The sequence below is a fragment of the Chinchilla lanigera genome, unplaced genomic scaffold (genome assembly GCF_000276665.1).
Source record: "Chinchilla lanigera isolate Chin_1 unplaced genomic scaffold, ChiLan1.0 scaffold00013, whole genome shotgun sequence".
Taxonomy (NCBI): domain Eukaryota; kingdom Metazoa; phylum Chordata; class Mammalia; order Rodentia; family Chinchillidae; genus Chinchilla; species Chinchilla lanigera.
Genome location: NW_004955414.1, coordinates 16,453,451 through 16,466,553, shown reverse-complemented (window position 1 = coordinate 16,466,553; position 13,103 = coordinate 16,453,451). Strand labels below are relative to the sequence as shown.

The 13,103-nt window shown below is 45.1% G+C and overlaps 1 long non-coding RNA gene across 2 annotated transcripts; it reads right to left on the bottom strand.

Annotated features, from left to right (window-relative positions):
• Positions 1–5,103: 5,103 nt before the first annotated feature.
• LOC106148001 lies at positions 5,104–12,338 on the bottom strand. Of its 2 annotated transcripts, none has more exons than XR_001233077.1 (4): positions 12,259–12,338; positions 11,979–12,053; positions 7,173–7,257; positions 5,104–6,106 (listed from the first exon to the last, which is right to left on the bottom strand). It is a non-coding gene; the product is annotated as an uncharacterized LOC106148001 (long non-coding RNA). The 2 variants fall into 2 exon arrangements; XR_001233076.1 differs by having other exon boundaries at positions 5,104–6,083.
• Positions 12,339–13,103: the final 765 nt, after the last annotated feature.

Sequence of the window (13,103 nt, the reverse complement as noted above, 5' to 3'; positions counted from 1 at the left end):
AGAAAGTACAAATCTAGCAGTTAGAAAGTAAGGAGTAAAAAAAAAAAAGAAAGAAAGAAAGAAAAAAAAAAAAAGGCTGAGGGCTGGGCGTGGTGGCGCACACTTGCAATCCCAGCACTTGGGAGGCTGAGGCAGGAGGATCATCATGTGTTTGAGGCCAGCCTGGGCTACAAAGTGAGTTTAAAGCCAGTCTGAACTACATAGAGAAAAAAAAAATGAACTACATAGTGAGACCCTATCTCATTAAAAAAAAAAAAAATTAGCCTGAGGTATCAGTGGGCTGTTGGAGCCAGCTTGAAACAACCAAAGCTGGAAAAGTTTGACCAACAACATGAATAATGTTTTAGTGGATTATAACGCAAAATACAAAATAAGTGTGAGTTCACGCTGACTTAAATAAATGGTTATTGTATACAGACTCCTCACAGTGGATGCAATCATTATGTACTGAAAACACAGACTAGTAAAACGAAATTAAAGACTATGCAGATCCCTAAGTAAACCCTAACTCTCTAAGGTTCAATTTCTCTAAGCAAGCAAAGCCTAGTGAAAACTGGCTATAGTGGCGCATGCCTGTAATCCCAGCACTCCAGAGGCTGAGGCAGAAGGATTTCCATGAGTTCATGGACAGCCTGGGCTACTTAGTAAGTTCAAGGCCAGCCTGAATCACAGACTCAAATTACCTTGTCTCAAAAACTGCCTTGTCTCAAAAAATAAAATCAAACAAACAAAAGCAAAAAAGAATAAATTATTCTGATAAAAGTGAAACCTTTGTTCTTCAAGATAGTCCTTTTGTATATTTTACTACAGATTAATATTGTAAGGAAAGCCTTGTCATTTTAAACATAAAGAACTAGAGATTCTGGCTTTATCCCTGTGTACTACACTTTGACTTTAAAATCAATCCTTTTTCATCTACAAATAAATAGTTAAGTAACTAGATGGAGGAGAAGACACAAATCTTCCTTCCAAAAGAATACCAGCTGATCTTTGTGAATCCTCTCCCCTCCAAATTGAGCTTAATTGGCCCTCTGCCCTTCAGTGTGTGCAGAATTCAGTGACTCACTTCCAAGAACGCTGTATGGAAAAGGAACACATAGTAATTCTAGAGTAAAGATATCTGACAATGACAGCTTTAATTGTTGATAGAAGTTACCGTCAGGAGCTGACACAGGGCGATGTATCAGGTTCTTCCCCTTTGTGCCATTTGCCCCACCAACACCTAACCCCAGCATCATCTTGAGAAAAATTCCAAATTGAGGGGCATTTTACAAAATACTCAGATAACACTTTTCAAAACGGCACAGTAATTTTAAAGCGCTAAAACAAAAAACAAGGCAAGACAGAAACTGTCACAGGAGATCCTAAGGAGACATAAGGACTAAGTCTAGTGATATACATGTACTGGACTGGTTCCGAAACAGAAAAGAGGATGTTAGTAGAAAAACTAGTGTAATCTAAATAAAATGTGGACATTAGTTAATAGTAATGTGTATAACATTGAAAGTAGCATGAGAGGAAATCGAATCAAGTATATGTGGAAACCTTTCTACAAATCTAAAATTATTCCAAAATCTAAAAATCACTTTAAAAAAATCTGGGAGTGAAAATCATTTAATTCTAAGAATACAGACCAAAAAATTGTTTTAAACAAAGGTGGAGGGAAACAACTGAGTCATAAAAGGCCAGTTTAACATTTAGCTAATGAAAATTCCATAGAGAAAAAAGAGGCAAGAAAATAGTTAAAGAAATAATAGAAGAAAATCTCCCAGAGCATCAAAAAAAAAAAGTGTTTAGATTAAAATTACCTTTTAACATTTTCTTCATATTTCACAATATCTATTATACATTTTGGTCCTTATTTACACTTTCAGTTTCTCAAGAGGAACTGTGGTTGAGAGGATAGAAAAAAATAAGAAAAGAAGGAAAAAAATGGAAACAAAGGTTTTGTAAGTAAGGAGGGAAAGAAGGGTTGAAGGGACGGTAGGAGAATGACAAAAAAACGCATCCAGTTATAGCAAATATAGGTACAAATTCTCTATGATGAATATGATCATTATGCATACCTAAAATGTACCGGTAAACTTAAATTAATTTTTTAAAATTACCCTCTAATTGCTGAGTAGAATCAAAGAAAATATAAAACATCTCCAGGGATTTAGGAGGTTTCAAAAAGTCTAACAGAGTCTAGAAATTAAAACAAGCAAACAGATTCTTCTAAGGGAATAAAGATCAAACTAGCCTCAAGCCTCTCAGCAGCTAGAAGCTATTGAACAGCGGCCTGCGAAACTCAGAGGGAAGATGATTGTGGACAGCTACGCTGCAGAATAAGTGTAGAGGCGAAATAGACTGGTAAGGGCTAACAGTTTACATCTCATGCGCTCCTGCTGAAAAATTTATTTGAACTTGTGCTCTCGGGGCAAAAGGGAATTGTGGGGGATGATAGTGCTTTGCGGCTCAGAGGCTGGTTCCCGGAGCGGCATCCGGAACACGTGAGAAGCGCTAGTGCTCAGGCCCCGCGCTGACCTGCTGAATCAGAAACCCTGGCAGTGGGCCCTGAAGTGTTTCAACGAGCGCTGCGGGCGAATGCGGTGCCTGCCGGCTCCGCTAGCTTGCGGACAGTACAGGGGCTCTGCTCAAATCGCCGACACCAGTACACTCACGGTCCGCTGGCCTCCCTCAGGGCGGCACCTGCCTCAGTGAAGCTCATCTCCGGCCAAAACTATTTCCTTATTTAGTTTCCTTCCCTGCTTAGCCCACTTCCTTCACTCTTCTCCAGAGACTACTTCCTCAGCGGATCCTTTTCGCCAGGATCCCGGTCTGTTTGGTTTGAGATTGTCCCTCAAAGGCTCACATGTTAGAAGCTGTGCCCCTCCTGTGGTGATCTTGGGAGGTGGTGGGGCCCAGTGGAAGGTGATTGGATCACTAGGGACACTGCCCTTAGAAGAGACTAAGGAAGTTTGCGTGGATGCTACATTAGTTCTCAAAAAAATGAGTTGTTAGACCTGGGCGTCCTGGCACACTCCTGTAATCCCAGCACTGGGGAGGCTGAGGCAGGAGGATCCTTGTGAGTTCCAGACCAGCCTAGGCTACAAAGTGAGCTCAAGGCCAGCCTGAACTGCATAGTGAGACCCTGTCTCAAAAAGACAAGAAAAGAAGAAAAAAAAAAAAAAAAAAAAGAGTGAGATGTTAAGAAAGCCTGAGACTAATTCACTCTTTGGTTTCCTGTTTTCCCATGTGATCTCTGCCTCTTATAAGAGCTCCTGCCACTTGACACCATCTGCTATGCAGTTTTTGCCAGAGCCAAGCTGATGCTGGTACCATACCCTTGAACTCCCAGACTATGAGCTAGGTAAACCTGTTTTCTTTTCTTTCTTTTTTTGAGACAGGGTCTTGCTATAGTTCAGGCTGGCCTTGACCTCTCTATGTAGCCCAAGCTGGCCTCTTAACTCACTACAATCCTCCTGCCTCAGCCTGTCAAATACTAGGATTATAGGTATGCACCACCACACTCAGCACTTCATAAACCATTCTCAGGTATTTTGTTACAGTAACAGAAAACAGACTAATGTACTCAGGCTCTGTTTCTAGGGCCTGACCTAAGACCATAGTTATCAAGAAACAATATAAGGAATCCAGACACACAGTAAAAAGTAACCCTGCAGTGAGAACTGTTTCCCAGAAGTATCTGATTTAAATTGCAACAAGAAAACAGAAGTTTCCTGTAATAATGTCTTTAAGGGGAAAAAAAGTGAATTCCAGGCAGTAGATGATACAATCACAAAACCAGAAGCTCTTAGTCATAGGTCCAAAAGGCACCTGTTTTTTCTCTCAAAAAAGAATGGGGAGAGTGCCAAGAACCTCCAGGAAAAACATAAAACTCTGATATAAAATTGTGATTCAAGTATGAAAATGTAGCAAATTTCCATCAGTTAGTACAAGGAAAAGAAAAGTATTTGATCTGAACATTGGAAACAGTCAATTTTACTGGCCTCATTTTACTTTATTATGAAAAAATCAGACATATGTAGAAGTGGAAAAAATAGCAAAATAAAATTCTAGGTACACATCACTCAGTTGCACAGTTATCAAGATCTTGTCATGCCGGGCGTGGTGGCGCACACCTGTAATCCCAGCACTCGGGAAGCTGAGGCAGGAGGATCGTTGTGAATTCCAGACTAGCCTGGGCTACAAAGTGAGCACAAGGCCAGCCTGAACTGCATAGCGAGACCCTGTCTCAAGAAGACAAAAAAAAGATCTTGTCAGTCTCACATAACAAGTTGACTTTTCATATCTCCCCTAAATGTTATATGTGTGCTTTCTTTAATTTCTTTATTTTTTTAGACAGTGTCTCGCTATGTAGTCCAGGTTGGTCTTGAACTTACTTTGTAGCTGAGTCCACTGTCTCAGTCACCGTCATCTCCTGAAATGACCACTGGATAGTCTTCAAATTCAGGCTGCTTCAACCTCTCCCAAATTCTCAGGGTTTTTCTCAGTTTTGCTTGTTTGTTTGCTTTTGAGAGAGGGTCTCGCTTTGTAGCTCAAGCTGGCCTCCAGCTCAAAGCAATCTTCCTGAGTCCTGGGATTATAGGCATGTACTACCATGGCCTGCTGCAAATCTTCAGTTTCTTTAGAGTCAGAAGAATCATGGGCTGGGGATATAGCTCAGTGGCACAAGCACCTGCCTGGCAAGTGCAAGGTCCTGAGTTCTATTCCTGGTACCAAAACAAAACAGAAAAGAATCTCAAAGCCTAGTTGGAAGTATACACCAGTAAGTGGTACCTCTGTTCACAAATTTAATTTTTTTTTTTCGAGATAGGTTCTTGCTATGTAGCTCAGGTTGGCCTCGAACTCACAGTGATCCTCCTGCTTCAGCCTCCTGAGTAATGGGATTATAGGCGTGCACCACCATGCCCAGCTTCCTTCCACAATTCTGGTGGCAAACCAAACTGGATGAGAACCAAATCAAATTTCCCCAGAAATCCAACACTGAACCTAACCATTGAATTTGATTAGATTCTTGTCCAATCTGGTTTGCCACCAGAGTTATGGAAAGAATTAAGTTTATGAACCAAGGTACCACTGTAGTTGAGAGGCTGCAGAAGGAGATTGCTGTAAGACAAGGCCAGCCTGGGCTATATAGTGAATTCAAGGCCAGCCTGAATTACAGAGTGAGACCCTGTTTCAAAAAAAAATTCCAGTTTTCTATATTTAGATCTTAGAGGATCTTTCCTTGGTGGTCCAGTCAATATAAAAATCTGAGATCCCCTATTCCAACATAAACCCTGAGGCAGGTGTGCAATGTCTAGAAATCCTCTGTACTTTTCCGTTTACCTAAGTTTATTAAGAGCTCCCCTGGTTACACATGCTACAGATACTTGAGTGCCAGACGAGATTAAAGATACTCAGTGTTCTGATTTATATCTGGGTGTCTCAGAAAGTCCTGAAAGGATTTTTTTTTTCCCCTCTGTGGTACTGGGGACTGAACCCAGGGCCATTTCTCCGTCTTTTAATTTTTATTTTTTCTATTTTGAGACGGGATCTTGCTAAATTGCTAAATTGTCCAAGCTCTCCAATTTACAGTTCTGCCTCCCCGCGCCCCCAGTGCTGGAATGATAGGTGTGTGTGACCACACCCAGCTGAGAGTCCTGGAAGCTTAGGTCGTAATCTAAAAGTGCGAGTTGTAGCCACAAAAGAGCCTCAGAAATAACCTTCAACCCGGGACCCCAGGCTTTGCTCGAGAACCCACTTGCCCATGAGAATGAAGCAGGTGGCCCAGCTTGGTGCTCACAGACTGCTGCTGAGGACGCTGCCGCCTGCCCAGCCCTCAGTCCGAGCTCTGGACTTTACTCCCTCCTTCTCTTTATTGGGGTTGTTGGTTACGGGGGTAGGAGGGGGAGAAGAACAGGCAGGAATGAAACAAGAGAAGAAGGGAGCTTTAGTCTGAGCTGTCCAAGACTTCATAGCCATGAGCTGTCAGGTCAGAACCTGAATCCAGATCCCTCTGCTCCAAATTTTGGGCTCTTTTCCTTCCTCTTCATTTGCACGCAGTCTGGAAGCCCAAAGGCTGATGTGGACGCTCACTAAGGTGCAGAGAGAGGAATGCCTGGAATCAGAACGGCCACGTTTCCTGCAGTTAAACAGGTGACTCAGACAATTATCAACAGACACACCCAGAAACAGGAACCCCAAAGCCAGCCAGGCAGCTAACCACACAGTCCTTTGACAAGTGAGGGAAAATCAGTTATTCAGGTCACTCTCTCCGCTGCCCCAGATGTCCGACGAATTCATCCTAACCAGCTCATTTCTGAGGGACTCTGCACCAAAAACCTTGGGCTCTAGGCGGAGCCCAGGAGCCCCTGGCCACAGGGAACTGGGCCTGGTGCTGTCTTCCCCAGAACAAGGACCTCCCTCCACCACAGGGGCAGTTTCTGTCACCGCTCTAATCTCCTTGTTGGCACAGGGCCTAGCTCAAAATCACCACTTGCTCCATGAAGGAATTTTTGTTTAGAAAACTAACCCACGTTCTCTGCCACCTGATAAAGCTTCAAGTGTTTGGTGATTTTGTACATGTTTAGGAAAGAAGAAACTAATAGTGAGGAAGGGAATTTAGAAGAGAAATGATACCTTCCTTTTTTTTTTTTTTTTTTTTGAGACAGGGTCTCAATATGCAGTTCAGGCCGCCCTTGAACTTGTGATCCTCTTGCCTCAGGCTCCAACTTGCTGGGATTACAGGAATGAATTACTATGCCTGGCTAACAAAAAAAAAAGCTTTTAATGCCTTCCAGGGTGAAGTAAGTAAGGGGGAGGCAGAGAACAATCAGGCTTTAGAATAGCACCCCTGTATCTATGGACAAAAAAAGGCTCAGGAATCCAGGCATGGTGGTACATGTCTATGATCCCAGTACTCAGGAGGCTGAGGCGGGAGGATCCCCATGGGTTTGAGACCAGTGAATTCACAGTATATTCAAGGCCAGCCTGACTACATAGCAAAACCCTATCTAAAAAGAAGAAAATGCTGAGGGTTTTGGAAGAGGCAATGGAACCAGACCAGGTTCTGCTACCTTCAAAGATCTCTAGGAATCCATATCCCTGAGGCTGGGAAAGAGATGAGTTAAGAGCACATATTCAGGCTTCTGGAAAGGGGATTCATCCATTCAACAGGGACTTACTATTTACTTGAAGACAGGCTTTGCTTGAAGCACTGGGGACCCAGTAACAAAAGCTCATGAATTGTTCTCTCGGAGAGCTTCCACACTAGTCAGGAAACAGGAAAAATATCAACACGTGAGATAGAAGTATAAAGGCACTTGGTCCTTGACCCAGCAATCCCATTGATGGGACTTTAGGCCAGAGCTACAGCTGCACCATAAGAATTATTCTTCATAGTCAGGCTGGTCTTGAACTTGCAACGATCCTCCTGCCTCAGCCTCCCAAATGCTGGGATTACAGGCGTGTGCCACCACGCCCAGCTTATAAGAATTATTCTGGTCAAAATGGCAACAGTGGCAAGGCTGAGGAGCTGGTGTGCAGCCGAAGCGCACAGCCTACCCTCCCTTAGTGCCCAGCCCAGCAAGGGAGAGGGTGAAAGGTGACTCCTTTTTTTTTTTTGTATCCGAAATCGAACTCAGGACCTTGCTCTTGCCAGGCAGGCGCTGTGCTGTCTCCCCGGCCCTCCTGCTCCTGATGTGCACATCCATCAGTGCCAAGGGAGGGAGTTAGTGGGAAACGTCAGACACAGTTTTGTGCTCTTTCTCAGTACCACAAAGGGCAAGTCATGCGTTAAAAATACGACGGAGGAAAAGTGGCTAAAAGGTCAAAGTGGACCTTAGGCAACAGAAACATTTTTCCCTCTCATTTCCCCTTTTTCTCTTCCCTTATATTTTATAGGAACCATGTTTATAAAACATTTCTAAAAATTTCAATTTTTAGCTCTACAAGCAGTGCATGAGGATATTATCCTGGTACTTAAAAAAAAAAAAAAAAAAAAGCCAAGCTTGGTGGTGCACACCTGTAATTCCAGCACTCAGGAGGCTGAGGCAGGAGGACCATTGTGAGTTCAAGGCCAGCCTGAGCTACAAAGTAAGACCCTATCTTGGGGGTGGGGTGGAAATTGGACCCCAAGGCCAGTCTACCAGCATCAGCAGCTAGGACTCCACCTGTACATAGAGACGACTGCTGCTGCACGGCTGATAATCAGATAAGGATGGCAGGGGCCCAGCTCTACCTTTGGCTTGGAACTGACTGGGTCATGGGGTTGCTTGGTCAGCAATTACCTGTACATTGCTCTCTACTACCAGCAGGTATGGTAAGACCAGAGTGAGCCAGCATTTGACAGCAAGCTCTAAACTGCTGGCCAATCTGATGGGTGAAAAAAAGTCAGGTGTGGTGCACCTGTAATCTCAGCACTCAGGAGGCTGAGGCAGGAGGACTGCTGAGAGTTCCAGGACAACCTGGGCTACCTAGTGAGTTCAGGATCAGTCTGAACTACAAAGTGAGACACTCAAAAAAAGAAAAGAAAAGAAAAGAAAAATAGAATCTCTTTGCTTTAATTTGCATTTCTGTTATGATGTGGGAGAGTGAATATCTACAGGTGTTCATTTTCTTTTCTTCTCTGCAATGCTAATGATTGGACCCAGGCCCTGCCCATGATGGACCAGTGCTCTGACACTAAGCTACATCCCAGCTTGATTTCTGGTTTTTTGGTTTTTTTTCTTTTTTGTCTTTTTGAGATAAGGTCTTGCTATGTGGTTCAGGTTGGCCTGGAGCTCACTTTGTAGCCCAGGCTGACCTGGAACTTGCAACGATCCTCCTGCCTCAGCCTCCCAAGTGCTGGGATTACAGGCCTGCGCCACCACGCCTGGCTGATTTTTATTTTTAAATGAATGAATATTTCAGTCTATGTCCGTGCACATCATACAACTTTCCAAAAGGGCAGGTAGTGGAAAGTCTGCCTCCTTCCCACAAGTCTGAAGCCCAGCTCTACAGCTGCCATACGGAAGCCATGTATGACTGAGTTTCTACAGTTTCCTCCCAGAGATATTTAGTACACTTACAACCCCTTACTTGTATAACCTTTCTGTTCAGTTTCTACCCAAAGTGTACCATTGCCTTTGCCCTTCTGTACTTTGCTCCCCCGCCATGCTGGAAAGTGGTTTATCCCACTGTGCGCAGGACCATCCCGTCACTGTCCCTGATTCCATAACCTCCTGTTCAGTGGTCACACCAGTTCCCTCGTGCTGGGAATTCGGAGGGCTTCCACTTCCAGCACAGTGAATATTCTCATACATATTTAATATCTCACCTACGGGAGCATATTCGTAAGATAATTTCTTTTTTTTTAAGCATATTTTTTATTAGTACATATTTGTGATACACAATGATCACATTCAGTGCAGGGGGTTGGTACATGCACATGACATATCTTCATTCTTTTGTAAGGTAATTCCTTAGAAGTGAAATTTTTAGGTCAAACAGCAAATGGATCTTTAATTTTCTTTTTTTTTTTTTTTTGCAACAGGGTTTCGCTAAATTACCCAGGTTAGCCTCGAACTTGCCATCCTCTTGCCTCAGCCTCCTGAGTTACCAATTTTACAAGCACACACTAGAGTGCTCAGTTTAAAATATTTTCTAAGATTATTACTTAATTGTTTTCCATATCAGTTTACTGATTGTCATGTTATGATTAAAAAGAAACTACTCTGTTATTAATTCAGAGAAAAACAGTCATTGTATTTGATAATAAGAAAACATCACTTATGAAACAACTACTGCCGGGCACAGTGGTGCACGCCTGTAATCCTAGCACTTGGGAAGCTGAGGCAGGAGGATCACTGTAAGTTTGAGGCCAGTCTGGGCTACATAGTGAGACCCTGTCTCAAAGCAAACAAACAAAACACTACTATGTCTCAGGAACACACACATATTGCCAAAAACCCTCACAACACATCGGAGACACAGTGGGTTCAGCCCTCTGTTTAATACACTCACAGTCAGGTGGCAGAGCCAGCAATTGAGCCTCAGCCCAACATGCTCTGGCCTGGGCCTGGGCCTGGCCCTTGTCACCATGAAAGAAGCAGACACTCTGGTATGAGGAGCCAGATCCAAGGGTAACTCGCGGTGATGTCACATGACTGGTGTCTGCAAATGCAGGCCCATAGCATAGGACACAGGACAGCTGGGTGGGGGTGGGGGACAGAAAGGGCTTCACAGAGGCGACAGCCCTCCAGGTAAGAGCTCAGGGTTGAAGGAACAGATACTGCTCGTCAAAGGTACTAAAAGGTGCTCAGGGGAAAGGGACCAACATGCACATGGACACAGAGGCCCAAAAACCCAGTGGGGAAAAGAGACCAGGCACGCACAGACTCTGGGGCCAAAGCTGGAGAGGGGGCTGCAGGCTGGGGGCAAATCGCCCCTGACAGGCACCCCTGCAGCGCAGCCCCTTTATGTGGGAGGCTGGGTCCTGGAGAGGTGGCCTGCAGCCCAGCTGAGACCCTGTAGCCAGCTGCACTGCAGCCGGCTCAGCCCTGCCCCTTCCTCGCTGGGGACCTATCTCCTCCCCAGTCCAGTAGAGAAGGTCCTTCTTAAAGTTGTTATGGGAACTGAATATTTAAAGCATGTTTTTTAAAAAGCAGAAAAACAGCTGATACTTGGCAAGCACTCGACAAGGGTTAGCACCTTATTAGCAAACGATGAGCTTGTTTTGAAGTTTTAAAATTTATAGTCTTTTCTGCTATGATATTTTTAAAAATTGTAGCCTGATCTGGTGGTAATCCCGTGCTCCCAGATGATAGATAAGAGCATCAAAAGTTTAAGCCCAGCCTGGAAAACGTTTTTTGTCTTTTTTTAAGACAGGGTCTCGCTGTGCAGTTCAGGCTGGCCTTCAACTCACTTTGTAGCCCAGGCTGGCCTTGAACTCACAGCAATCCTCCTGCCTCAGCCTCCCGAGTGCTGGAATTACAGGTGTGCACCACCACGCCTGGCAAGCCTGGAAAATTTAGCAACTTAGCAAAAACATGTCTCAAAATGTAAAATAAAAAGGGCTAAGCCAAGTGTGGTGGCACACGCCTATAATCCCAAAACTCGGGAGGCTGAGGCAGGAGTATCACTGCAAGTTCAAAACCAGCCTGGGCTACACAGTGAGCTCAAGGCCAGCCTGAACTGCATAGTGAAACCCTGACTCAAAAAGACCAAAAAAAAGATGGGGGAGCTGGAGATATAGCTCAGGGTGAAAGCCCTGAATTCAATCTTCAGCATGAAAAAAACAATCTAGGTGGCAGAGAGTGGAGTGATGGGCTCCACCTGTCTGCAAGCGGCAGGCTGCAACGTTGTAAGGGCCCGGTCCAAGCTCAGCTGACAAGCGTCTGACCAGAGCCATACCAGGCCTCCTTCCTGGCAGCACAGCCAAAGACAGTTCTCAGTAGTTTGTGTATATCGCCCAACAATGATTCCTTGAAAGTGTTGAAATGCCAGTATGCAATTGTAGATTGTAAAAAGTTAATTATGTACGTTTCACATTTAATACTCACAACAACCTTACTGGACAAGTATTAGTATCCCCATTTTACAGAGGAAGAAACTGAGGCACAGAGAAAGCCACACAACTGGGATCCACACAGGCTTCATGAGTCTGAGGCGGTTTCTCCCTCTCCTCAGACCCGCCTCCCCGCTGGGAAACTGTGTCAAGGGTCTGGTTATCCTCAGTGCTGCCTTCCCTGTCATCGCGCCTACTTGAAGCCGTCTAAACTCTGGAAGCTCCTGAATCCTGTGTGAACAGCTTGGCCTCAGCCCTGTAAGCAACAGAGGGCAAGAGGCGCAAGGAAAGACAGGCCGGGCGCTGGACAGGAGGCAGCTCTGGTGGAGCTAGCAGCGTGTGGCAGGCGCTGGGCGGCGGGGGCTGGAGGTCAGGCTGCAAGCGGGGCCGGGAGGACGTGGGTCCCGGAATCCTCCTAAGCCTCGGTCCCGCAGCAGGTACCCACCTGGCTGAAATCATCTCCCAGACACAAGTGGCTACTGAGCCTCCGCAGTGTGACCGGTCCAAGATGGGGCAGGGTCTGCGGAGAAAATGCACAGCAGCTTTCAAAGACGGCGCTAAAAAATGAATGCGAGATAGCTGAATAAATTTTACGTTAACTACATGTTGAGATAACATTTTGGATATAGGGAGTTAAGTAAAAATATTAAAATTAACACCGTCTGTTCCTTTTTTATCTTTGCTAAGTGGCTACTAGAACTTTTGAAATTGCACATGGCGCTCACGTCATAACAGCTCTGTTCCCTGAACCGCCCCGAGGCGACCTGCGGCCTGGCCGCTGCCCCAGAAGGGAAGCGGTGCGGCAGGCAGGCAGAAGTGACGACCCCCAGCCAGCCTTGGGTCCGCTTGTGCTGCGGCACCGCCAGGGCTCCTGCGGCGGGTCCGCCTCCTCTGTGCTCTGGCGCCCCCTAGCGGCTGCTTTTTCACATCGGATTTTGCTGATGGGACTGAACTGAAACGTTTGGTGGCCCCAAACCATCGATTCCGTAGACCTACGATCCTGTTCCGATTGTATTGATTCAAAGCATTTGATGGAAGAATTTAGGTATTTCCTAATGCCTATCTACTCTTTTCTTATTATTATTATTTTTTTTTTGGTTTTTCGGTACCAAGAACCGAACTCACGACCTTGCTCTTGCCAGGCAGGCGCTTTGCCGCCGAGCTAAATCCCCAGCCCCTACTCTTTTCTTATTTACTGTCTTGACCATCCCTCCTCAACAGGTATCAACACAATTAAAGGTGTTTTAGGTCTCTTAACCTCTCCACCTGTGGCTTCTGTGGCTGAAAAGTTATCAATTACAGCGGGGTGTGGTGGCGCACACTTGCAATCCCAGCACTCGGGAGGCTGAAGCAGGAGGATCCCTGCAAGTATGAGACCAGCCTGGGTTACATAGTGTGTTCAAGGCCAGTCTGAATTACAGAGTGAGACACTGCATTAAAAAAAGTTATCATGATGGGGATATAGCTCAGTGGCACAGTGACTGCCTGGCAAGCACAAGGTCCTGAGTTCGATTCCTGGTACAAAAAAAACTTTAAAAGTTATCAATTACATCTGGAAAACTGGGTGTGA